This window comes from Schistocerca cancellata, chromosome 5 (assembly GCF_023864275.1).
Source record: "Schistocerca cancellata isolate TAMUIC-IGC-003103 chromosome 5, iqSchCanc2.1, whole genome shotgun sequence".
NCBI classification, from domain to species: domain Eukaryota; kingdom Metazoa; phylum Arthropoda; class Insecta; order Orthoptera; family Acrididae; genus Schistocerca; species Schistocerca cancellata.
The window spans coordinates 267,658,815-267,669,741 of NC_064630.1; positions in this window are offsets into that span (position 1 = coordinate 267,658,815).

Below are 10,927 nucleotides of genomic sequence, written 5' to 3' on the forward strand. Positions count from 1 at the left end.
GCTGCATTGAGGTGAGATATCGATGTCGGTCGGTGAGGCCTGGCACGAAGTAGGCGTTCCAAAACATCCCAAACGTGTTGTATAGGATTCAGGTCAGGACTCTGCGCAGACCAGTCGTGTAACCACCCCGCCACAGGCCGTGTATTATGAACATGTACTCGATCGAGTTGAAAACTGCAATCGTCATCCCCGAATTTCTCTTCAGTAGTGGGAAGCAAGAAGATTCTTAAAACATCAATGTAGGCCTGTGCTGTGGTAGTGCCATTGAAAACAATAAGGGGTGCAAGCCCCCTCCATGAAAAACACGTCCTCGCCATAAAACCACGCCTCCCAATTTTACTGTTGGTACTATACACACTGGCAGATGACGTTCACCGGGCATTCGTCAAAAGCACACCCTGCCATCGGATCGCCACATTGTGTACCGTGATCCGTCACTTCACACAACGTTTTTACACTGTTCAATCGTCCAATGTTTTCGCTTTTTACAAGTATCGAGGCGTCGTTTTGAATTTACCGGCGTGACGTGTGGCTTATGAGCAGCCGCTCAACCATGAAATCCAAGTTTTCTCACCTCCCGCCTGACTGTCATAGTACTTGCAGTGGATCCTGATGCATTTTGGAATTCCTGTGTGATGGTCTGGATATACGTCTGCCTATTAAACATTACGACCCTCTTCAACTGTCGGCAGTCTCTGTCACTCAACAGATGAGGTCGGCCTGTACACTTTTATGGTGTACGTGCCCTTCACGCTTCCACTTCACTATCACATCGGAAACAGTGTACCTAGGGATGTTTAGGAGTGTGGAAATCTCGCATACAGACGAATGACAGAAGTGACACCCAATCACCTCATCACGTTCGAAGCCCGTGAGTTCCTCGGAGCGCCCCATACTGCTCTCTCATGATGTCTAGTGCCTACTGAGGTCGCTGTTATGGAGTACCTGGCAGCAGGTGGCAGCACAATACATCTGATATGAAAAACATATGTTTTTGGGGGTGTGCGGATACTTTTGATCATATAGTGTATGTAAACAGGGAGATACTGCGCTGCGGTCGGCAACGCCTATATGAGATAAAAAGTGCCTGGCGCAGTTGTTAGATCGATTACTGCTGTTACAATGGTAGGTTATCAAGGTTTAAGTGAGTTTAAACATGGTGTCATAGTCCGCGCAATAGCGATGGGACACAGCATCTCCGAGGTAGCGATGAAGTGGGAATTTTCCCCTTACGACCATTCCACGAGTGTGCCGTGCATATCAGGAATCCGATAAAACATTAAATCACCAACACCACTGTGGCCGGAAAAAGATCCTGCAAGAATGGGACTAATGACGACTGAAGAGAATCGTTCAGCGGGACAGAACTGCAGCCATCCCGCAAATTGCCACAGATTTCAATGCTGGGCCATCAATAAGTGTCAGCATGCGAACTATTCAACGAAACATCATCGATGTGGGCTTTCGGAGCAGAAGGCTCACTATGTACCGTTGATGACTGCGCGACACATAGCTTTACGCCTCACCTGGGCCCGTCAACACCGACATTGAACTGTTGATGTCTGGAGACATCATGCCTGGTCGGAGGGCTCAAATTGTATCGAGCGGATGGACGTGTACGGGTATGGAGACAACCTCATGAATCCATGGACCCTGCATGTCAGCAGTGGACTGTTCAAGCTGGTGGAGGTTCTGTAATCGTGTGAGATGTATGCAGTTGGAGTGATATGCGACACCTGATACGTCTAGATAGGGCTCTGACAGTTGCAACGTACTTAAGCATCCTGTCTGATCACCTTCGTCCATTCATGTCCATTGTGCATTCCGACGGCTTGTGCAATTCCAGCAGGCCAATCCGACACACCACACGTTCAGAATTGCTAGAGAGTGGCTCCAGGAACACTCTTCTGAGTTTAAATACTTCCGCTGGCTACCAAACTCCCCAGAAATGAACATTATTGAGCATAGCCTTACAACGTGCTGTTCAGAAGAGAAATCCACCCCTCATACTCTTACGCATTTATGGACAGCCCTGCAGGATTCATTGTGTCGATTCACTCCAGCACTACTTCAGACATTAGTCGAGTCCCTGCCACGTGGTATTGGGGCACTTGCGTGCTCGGTGGGGTCCTAGTCGATATTAGGCAGGTGTACCAGTTTCTTTGGCTCTTCAGTGTAGGTGGGAAGCTGCTGTGAAAACAAGCACAAGACAGCTATTGTTACTACATCTAATACGTACGTCTATAAGACTAAATATCATCTTCTTGACGTCCCTTTCAAGTGCATGTACGTGTCATCTGACCAAGAGAACCAACTCCTGATTTACATTCATTGTAGAATGAAACATTGTTTCACTAGATTTTATGTCCATATACATTGCTGCTGTGGTGCACGGAAATTAGAAATATCACAATTTTATTTTTCTTGACCACGTATAAATGTCAAACTCAAACCAAACTGATGACGATCAAATTTCTCTGGACGTGGAAGACATGATTTATAGCGAAATTTTGTTTTTGTTCTGTTACATAACCTGTTAATGAACGAGGAGCGATTTTCATAGTATTAGGTACCCTCATTCTGCTCAATGGTGGCAGCAATTTTCTCTACTGAGCTCCATCGTGACCGATAAGAATATCACTAAAATTGTAGTCTATATCGTCTAATTCCTCACGGCCTACTTCACTTGAGGCGCTAGAAGATGCGAGTTGATTATCCTGGGGATCAAAATTGTTTGAATATCTGCTGTTCCAGATCAAAGACAGCTTCATCTTCAAGCTGTTCAGTAATAGATGATTCAGATTTTCGATCAATTATGCTGACTTTTTTGTCTTACAGGTAGTATTGTATCACTGTTCTGTGTAAAGAATAAGTGTCTTACATAATAATTCTGTTTATCAAAGTAAACTTATGTTCATCTGAAAGTATTCTGACAATGAGCAATGCACTTAGCTTCAAGTGAATATTCAGTTTTAGCTTTTAAAGTACTTTCCAACTCTGAACAAAGAGTATAAACTGTGCAGAATTAATAACTGTTATCAGTCAGTTGCTACTTTACCACGCCACTCAAATCGGTGACAAATGAACTACTGGAAAGAAGGGTTTGTCTGATAAGACTTCTGAAAGATCCCAGTCATGCATTACACATGTAGGATTACAAAATTCACAAAATAAGTAATCTGTCTTACAACGAATCACGTATTTTTATATTTACAACGATTACACAGGATATCAAATAAAATAAACTAATTTAAAACACTTTATTGAGAAAATGAAAGACTGCCGGATCTAAAAGACGCCTGTTATGCATCTGAGGATTAAGCCAACAGTAGTTTTATTTTTTCAACATACAGAAAGCCCCAAGCTATATGGTGTCCGGTTAACTGGTTTGTGGATTATCCGCGCACAGTTCACCGATTATTGAAAACACACAGTGTTACTCAGAAGTATCTCTGTGGTTGCTGACGACGGCTGCACGAAAACTAAAAGACATGCAGAAAAATGACACGTTTCGGTGGATAGACCTTCTCTCCACGTTTCGGTTCGTAATACATGTCATTTTGTAATTGCACTAGCGGGCAGGCATGTCGAAACATACAGACAATTCACGCTCACTCTGTCGCGTCGAAATGACAACCCAGTTAACAGATTTCCAGGGCTGAGCAGACTGCTGCTATAATAACTAAAGCACCTGGAAGAGGTAAGTAGCAGAACAGCTATTGAGATGGGATTGCTACCTATTCTCAATGTTATCCAGTCTGTACACTGAGCAAGCAATTATGGAAACCACAGACAAATTTGGAAAAGGAATCAAGGCTGAAGGGGAACTAATAATAAATTCGTCGATGAAATTCGTGCCTTGCCGATGATATTGTTTGGAAGATCAGCTGGCCAGAATCAGTAGCGCTTTCAAAAGATTTTATACGATGAACACCAAAAAAATTAAAACAACCGTAAATGAACATAAAAGATTTAAATCTGTCGACGTTGAAGGATTAGATTAGAAAATTAGCCAATGAGGAGTGATATACTGGCGCCACTGACTGGAGATTAATTCTGATCTTAGTTCAGAAAGCAAATCACAAACCCGTTATATCGTATAACACTGCATTGTTATCAGCCAAGCGGGGTTCGGTGTTGATCTGAATTAGTGCGAGACACACTTGACAACACTGCTAAAGCAGCTGTCAACATGATTATCGTGCATCAACCACAGACATTAACCATACTTTGTAGAGACACAGTAATTATTTTTGAAGGTTTCGAGTTGTCAAGGCAGAGGAAAATAAGTGGAGAAAAGTACTCAAACTTCTTCAAGAACTTCTCCAAGCCCTAGACAACTGAATCAGTTAGGTAGCCGTAATGTAAACGAAAATAAATCATATAATTCTCTGCCCTTAATGCTCTTAACGACACAACGATGCTCGCACAGCTGCTAGAAATTTAGCATGTGGCATTTTCAGGAGATGTGGTTTCGAAACGTAGTGCGATCACAATTATATTTAGAACCAAATAGCTGAGAAAACCAGCTTTGCCTGGGAATTTATTCATTTCAGTATTCTATTATACCATCTCATTCTCCTCCCCCCTCCCCCCCCCCCCCTCTTCTCACTCTCTCTCTCTCTCACTCTCGCTGTTCATCTCCTCCTTCTCCATCTTCTCTCTATCCTATTCCTCAACCCCTGACGGTCTGCCCACCTCCTCAGCTCCCTTGACCTGTTCACTCCCTCCTGCTCCTTCTCTGCCCATCAGCCTGTCATAACTGCCACAGAATTGGGTAACTAGTGGTTGGTTTTTACGTCCACAGTCTTTCTTGCCAGATAGTAAATAATACCTGTACCAAATGTGATTGAAATCGATCCAGAGGTTCAGTTGGAGATAATGAGATCTCATTCTCTGCTGTTTTGCTCCTTACAACTCCAAAAAAATGGCTCTGAGCACTATGGGACTTAACTGCTAAGGTCATCAGTCCCCTAGAACTTATAATTACTTAAACCCAACTAACCTAAGGACATAACACACATCCATGCCCGAGGCAGGATTCGAACCTGCGAACGTAGCGGACGCGCGGTTCCAGACTGAAGCGCCTAGAACCGCTCGGCCACTCCGGCCGGCTCCTTACAACTCCAGAGAGGATGCTGAATTTATTTTTGATATTCATCTTAGGTCCCGAAACAGTTTGACAAAATTACTTCTTGCTGCAGTTCTCATTAACGCGACCTGACCGACGCAACGAAAAGCGCGAACACGAGACAAATTGCGCTTTATACCTTGAGAAACATTCCAAGACAACTAAAACGTTTTCGAACATCTTTTCCAGCATCCCTTCTCATCCACATCCCATCCCTAATGGTAACTCCCGCAATATTTACATGCAGATATTAAGTCATGGGTGAAACAAATTTGTTTGAAACTTCTCCAGGTATTCCTCAGCTATACTTCAACGTTATCCTCGTTTCATATCCATTCCTATGAGACGTAGGTGGTTCCTATTCCCACAGCGCTTCTTTCCAAATACTACACTACTGGCCATTAAAATTGCTACACCAACAAGAAATGCAGATGATAAACGGGTATTCATTGGACAAATATGTTATACTAGAACTGACATGTGATTACATTTTCACGCAATTTGGGTGCATAGATCCTGAGAAGTCAGTACCCAGAACAACCACCTCTGGCCGTAATAACGGCCTTGATACACCTGGGCATTGAGTCAAACAGAGCTTGGATGGCGTGTACGGGTACAGCTGCCAATGCATCTTCAACTCGATACCACAGTTCATCAAGACTAGTGACTGGCGTATTGTGACGAGCCAGTTGCTCGGCCACCATTGACCAGACGTTTTCAATTGGTGAGAGATCTGGAGAATATGGTGACCAGGGAAGCAGTCGAACATTTTCTGTATCCAGAAAGGCCCGTTCAGGACCTAAAACATGCGGTCGTGCATTATCCTGTGAAATGTAGGGTTTCGCAGGGATCGAAGGAAGGGTAGAGCCACGGGTCGTAACACATCTGAAATGTAACGTCCACTGTACAAAGTGCCGTCGATGTGAACAAGAGATGACCGAATCGTGTAACTAATGGCACCCCATACCGTCACACCGGGTGATACCGCAGTATGGCGATGACGAATACACGCTTCCAATGTGCGCTCACCGCGATATCGCCAAACACGGATGCGTCCATCATGATGCTGTAAACAGAACCTGGATTCATCCGAAAAAATGACGTTTTGCCATTCGTGCACCCAGGTTCGTCGTTGAGTACACCACCGCAGGCGCTCCTGTCTGTGATGCAGCGTCAAGGGTAACCGCAGCCATGGTCTCCGAGTTGATAGTCCATGCTGCTGCAAACGTCGTAGAACTGTTCGTGCAGATGGTTGTTGTCTTGCAAACGTCCCATCTGTTGACTCAGGGATCGAGACGTGGCTGCAGATCCGTTACAGCCATGCCGATAAGATGCCTGTCATCTCGACTGCTAGTGATACGAGCCCGTTGGGATCCAGCACGGCGTTCCGTATTACCTTCCTTAGCCCACCGATTCCATATTCTGCTAACAGTCATTAAATCTAGACCTACGCGAGCAGCAATGTCGCGATACGATAAACCGCAATCGCGATGGGCTACAATCCGACCTTTATCAAAGTCAGAAACGTATGGTACGCATTTCTCCTACTTACACGAGGCATCACAACAACGTTTCACCAGGCAACGCCGGTCAACTGCTGTTTGTGTATGAGAAATCGGTTAGAAACTTTCCTCATGTCAGCACGTTGTGTCAATGCTCTGAAAAGCTAATCATTTGCATATAATAGCATCTTCTTCCTGTCGGTTAAATTTCGCGTCTGTAGTACATCTTCGTGATGTAGCAATTTTAATGGCCAGTAGTGTATGTCTCATTCTCTGCTGTTTTACTCCTTGCAACTCCAGAGAGGATGCTAAATTTATTTGTGATATTCATCTTAGGTCTCGGAGCAGTTTGACAAAATCACTCTCTTGCTGCAGTGCTCATTAACGCGACCTTGAGAAACATTCCAAGACAACTAAACCGTTTTCGAACATCTTTTCCAGCATCCCTTCTCATCCACATCCCATCCCTAATGGTAACTCTCGCAATATTTACATGCAAATAATAAGTCATAGGTGTAACATATTTGTTTGAAACTGCTCCAGGTATTCCTAAGTTATACTTCAATGTTATCTTAGTTTCCTATCCAATCCTATGGGATGTAAGTGTTTCCTACACCCACTCCGCTTTTTTTCCAAATACTAAATAGCCCGTCAACCTACGAATCAAACACCCTGTATAAAATAGCTTCAAACTTCTAATAGCCTTACAAATGTGTTGATGAGTTAAATACTTGATGTTAAGTATGTAGGCAAGAAAAACTTTAGAAAAAATGGAAATTAAATTTCATGTGCTCTCATTATCAAACACTGGACGAATATAGTCTGGGTAATCTGCGTTCCGTTTTAAGAAAATCTAGTTTTCACGCATTTCAGTGTTTATGTTGCCACATCCCCTGAGCTATGTATCGCACAATGATATAAACTGGCAAGGACATCAGTGTATTTGTGGGTACTGTCTGCGGAGTGTGTTACGAATACAATTAATACAGGGTGTTTCAAAAATGACCGGTATATTTGAAAAGGCAATAAAAACTAAACGAGCAGCGATAGAAATACACCGTTTGTTGCAATATGCTTGGGACAACAGTACATTTTCAGGCGGACAAACTTTCGAAATTACAGTAGTTACAATTTTCAGCAACAGATGGCGCTGCAAGTGATGTGAAAGATATAGAAGACAACGCAGTCTGTGGGTGCGCCATTCTGTACGTCGTCTTTCTGCTGTAAGCGTGTGCTGTTCGCAACGTGCAAGTGTGCTGTAGACAACATGGTTTATTCCTTAGAACAGAGGATTTTTCTGGTGTTGGAATTCCACCGCCTAGAACACAGTGTTGTTGCAACAAGACGAAGTTTTCAACGGCGGTTTAATGTAACCAAAGGACCGAAAAGCGATACAACAAAGGATCTGTTTGAAAAATTTCAACGGACTGGGAACGTGACGGATGAACGTACTGGAAAGGTAGGGCAACGCGCAGCTAGTGTAGCAGGTGATCCAACAGCGGCCTCGGGTTTCCGTTCGCCGTGTTGCAGCTGCTGTCCAAATGACGCCAACGTCCACGTATCGTCTCATGCGCCAGAGTTTACACCTCTATCCATACAAAATTCAAACGCGGCAACCCCTCAGCGCCGCTACCATTGCTGCACGAGAGACATTCGCTAACGATATAGTGCACAGGATTGATGACGGCGATATGCATGTGGGCAGCATTTGGTTTACTGACGAAGCTTATTTTTACCTGGACGGCTTCGTCAATAAACAGAACTGGCGCATATGGGGAACCGAAAAGCCCCATGTTGCAGTCCCATCGTCCCTGCATCCTCAAAAAGTACTGGTCTGGGCCGCCATTTCTTCCAAAGGAATCATTGGCCCATTTTTCAGATCCGAAACGATTACTGCATCACGCTATCTGGACATTCTTCGTGAATTTGTGGCGGTACAAACTGTCTTAGACGACACTGCGAACACCTCGTGGTTTATGCAAGATGGTGCCCGGCCACATCGCACGGCCGACGTCTTTAATTTCCTGAATGAATATTTCGATGATCGTGTGATTGCTTTGGGCTATCCGAAACATACAGGAGGCGGCGTGGATTGGCCTCCCTAGTCGCCAGACATGAACCCCTGTGACTTCTTTCTGTGGGGACACTTGAAAGACCAGGTGTACCGCCAGAATCCAGAAACAATTGAACAGCTGAAGCAGTACATCTCATCTGCATGTGAAGCCATTCCGCCAGACACGTTGTCAAAGGTTTCGGGTAATTTCATTCAGAGACTACGCCATATTATTGCTACGCATGGTGGATATGTGGGAAATATCGTACTATAGAGTTTCCCAGACCGCAGCGCCATCTGTTGTTGACAATTGTAACTACTGTAATTTCGAAAGTTTGACTGCCTGAAAATGTACTGTTGTCCCAAGCATATTGCAACAAACGGTGTATTTCTATCGCTGCTCGTTTAGTTTTTATTGCCGTTTCAAATATACCGGTCATTTTTAAACACCCTGTAGTAAGGAAGTAATAAATCAAAATGACGTTCCTGAAGCGGCAGGTTTCATGCAAGTACAGCGAAAATGTAGTAAGCGATAAACTCTTTTCCTTTGATCAGTTTGTGGGGCGAGGGGGGGGGGGGGGGGGGTGGTAGGGAGGGTCAGTGAGAAATAGTTTCGTAAGGTTTGAAAATAATGTCTGAAGTTTGTTGTAAATCGGTAAGTGCTCTCTTTCTGAAACATAGGATGAATAAAGTCTGGCTATTTGCGAGCGGTGCTTCGTACTTCTTTTTCACCTCCATCCCTACACTTTTGAGACGTCGGTGGTTCTTACCAAGTTAGGTTGAAATCGATACAGTGGTTGGGGGAAGATGTTGAACATCCATACATACTTTTTGTATAATACTGTATACAGGGTGAGTCACGTAAGACGTGACACCCTTTTGTTTTGTGATCGGTTCCAGATATCGAAAAGAAGTTTTCGGGAAATAGTTGTACGTTAAGGAGCATGTACATTGGTATGTGATAAAGAGTCTTAACTCTTGTATCGACCGAGAAATTGAAACAAGTACGATTTTTTAAATAGAATGATATACTTCTCAATGGTATAATGAAGCGCTTGAAAATAAGTGTGCGGTGATATAATGCTTCAGTTGAAACTTCCGGGCTGAGAGGCCGTGGTCGGTGTATAAAATTTCCACCTAACGTTTCGTCTCCATCTGCGGGAGACATCATCTGACTTCTGAGGCTACGTTAGGTGGAAATTTTATACATCGACCATGGCCTCTCAGCCCGGAAGTTTCAACTGAAGACAACACCGGCCGTGAAAGCCTACATTGTATGATATATGTTGAGGTTGAAACACTTCGCGAAGGCGTCTGAGAAATATGCTGCAATTGAAAGTCGACCGGTATCGGCTTTTGCGGTGTAAACACGGTCATGCCAGGCTGCGTCGTTGTATCAAGCCTGTCGACTGTTTACTCGCCTGCAGCAGATTTTGATTATTTAAATAAAGTGGTTTGTTTTAATTATTATAAAGTTATTTTGCTTCAGTAATTTTGCTTACCACTCAACACCATCTCCCTACCGCATTCAGAAGCAAAGTTGAATGAGCACCGTGATGCAAAAGTACGTAACACGCACTATTGAGCACCTGAAAATCCACGCTGCTTTCGTCAGATACAACAGCAACGACCCTGAAGCGTAAACCTATTGTGCGCCATCATATGAAATTCCAATGTCATGCCTTACTCCATCTAAGGATTGTTAAATGGAAATGAGTATGCACACTTTCTTACGAACATTCTGCCTGCTCTTCTAGAAGAGTTACCACTAGATAAGCGATAGTGAATGTGGTTCTAACACGACGGCTGCCCAGTTCGCTCTTTTCGTGTTGCAACGCAAATAGTGAATGAAAAATAACCAGATCTTTGTATAGGACGGAATATTGCTGTATAATAGCTGGCCAGGTCTCTTGGTTTAATTCCTCTTTCTTTCTTTCTATGGGAGCACTGATGGATGCATCTCTCTCATGAAGCCCTAACTGCGCCGGACGATATGCGCTGTCGAATCGCCACAGCAAGCAACGCACGTCGTCCAATTTACTTTCATATGTTCATCTGTCTCTCCAACGGCGATTGCATATGTCCCTTGCAGTCGATAGCAAACAATTTGGGCAGTAAAGTGTAAAACTACATTTCTTTAACAAAAGAATTTATTTTATGTGTGGCATGTCATCAGTCATTCTGAATAAACTGTGAAACGTCCCCATAGAAAAATTAATGAATGACTGTGCTGATAAACCT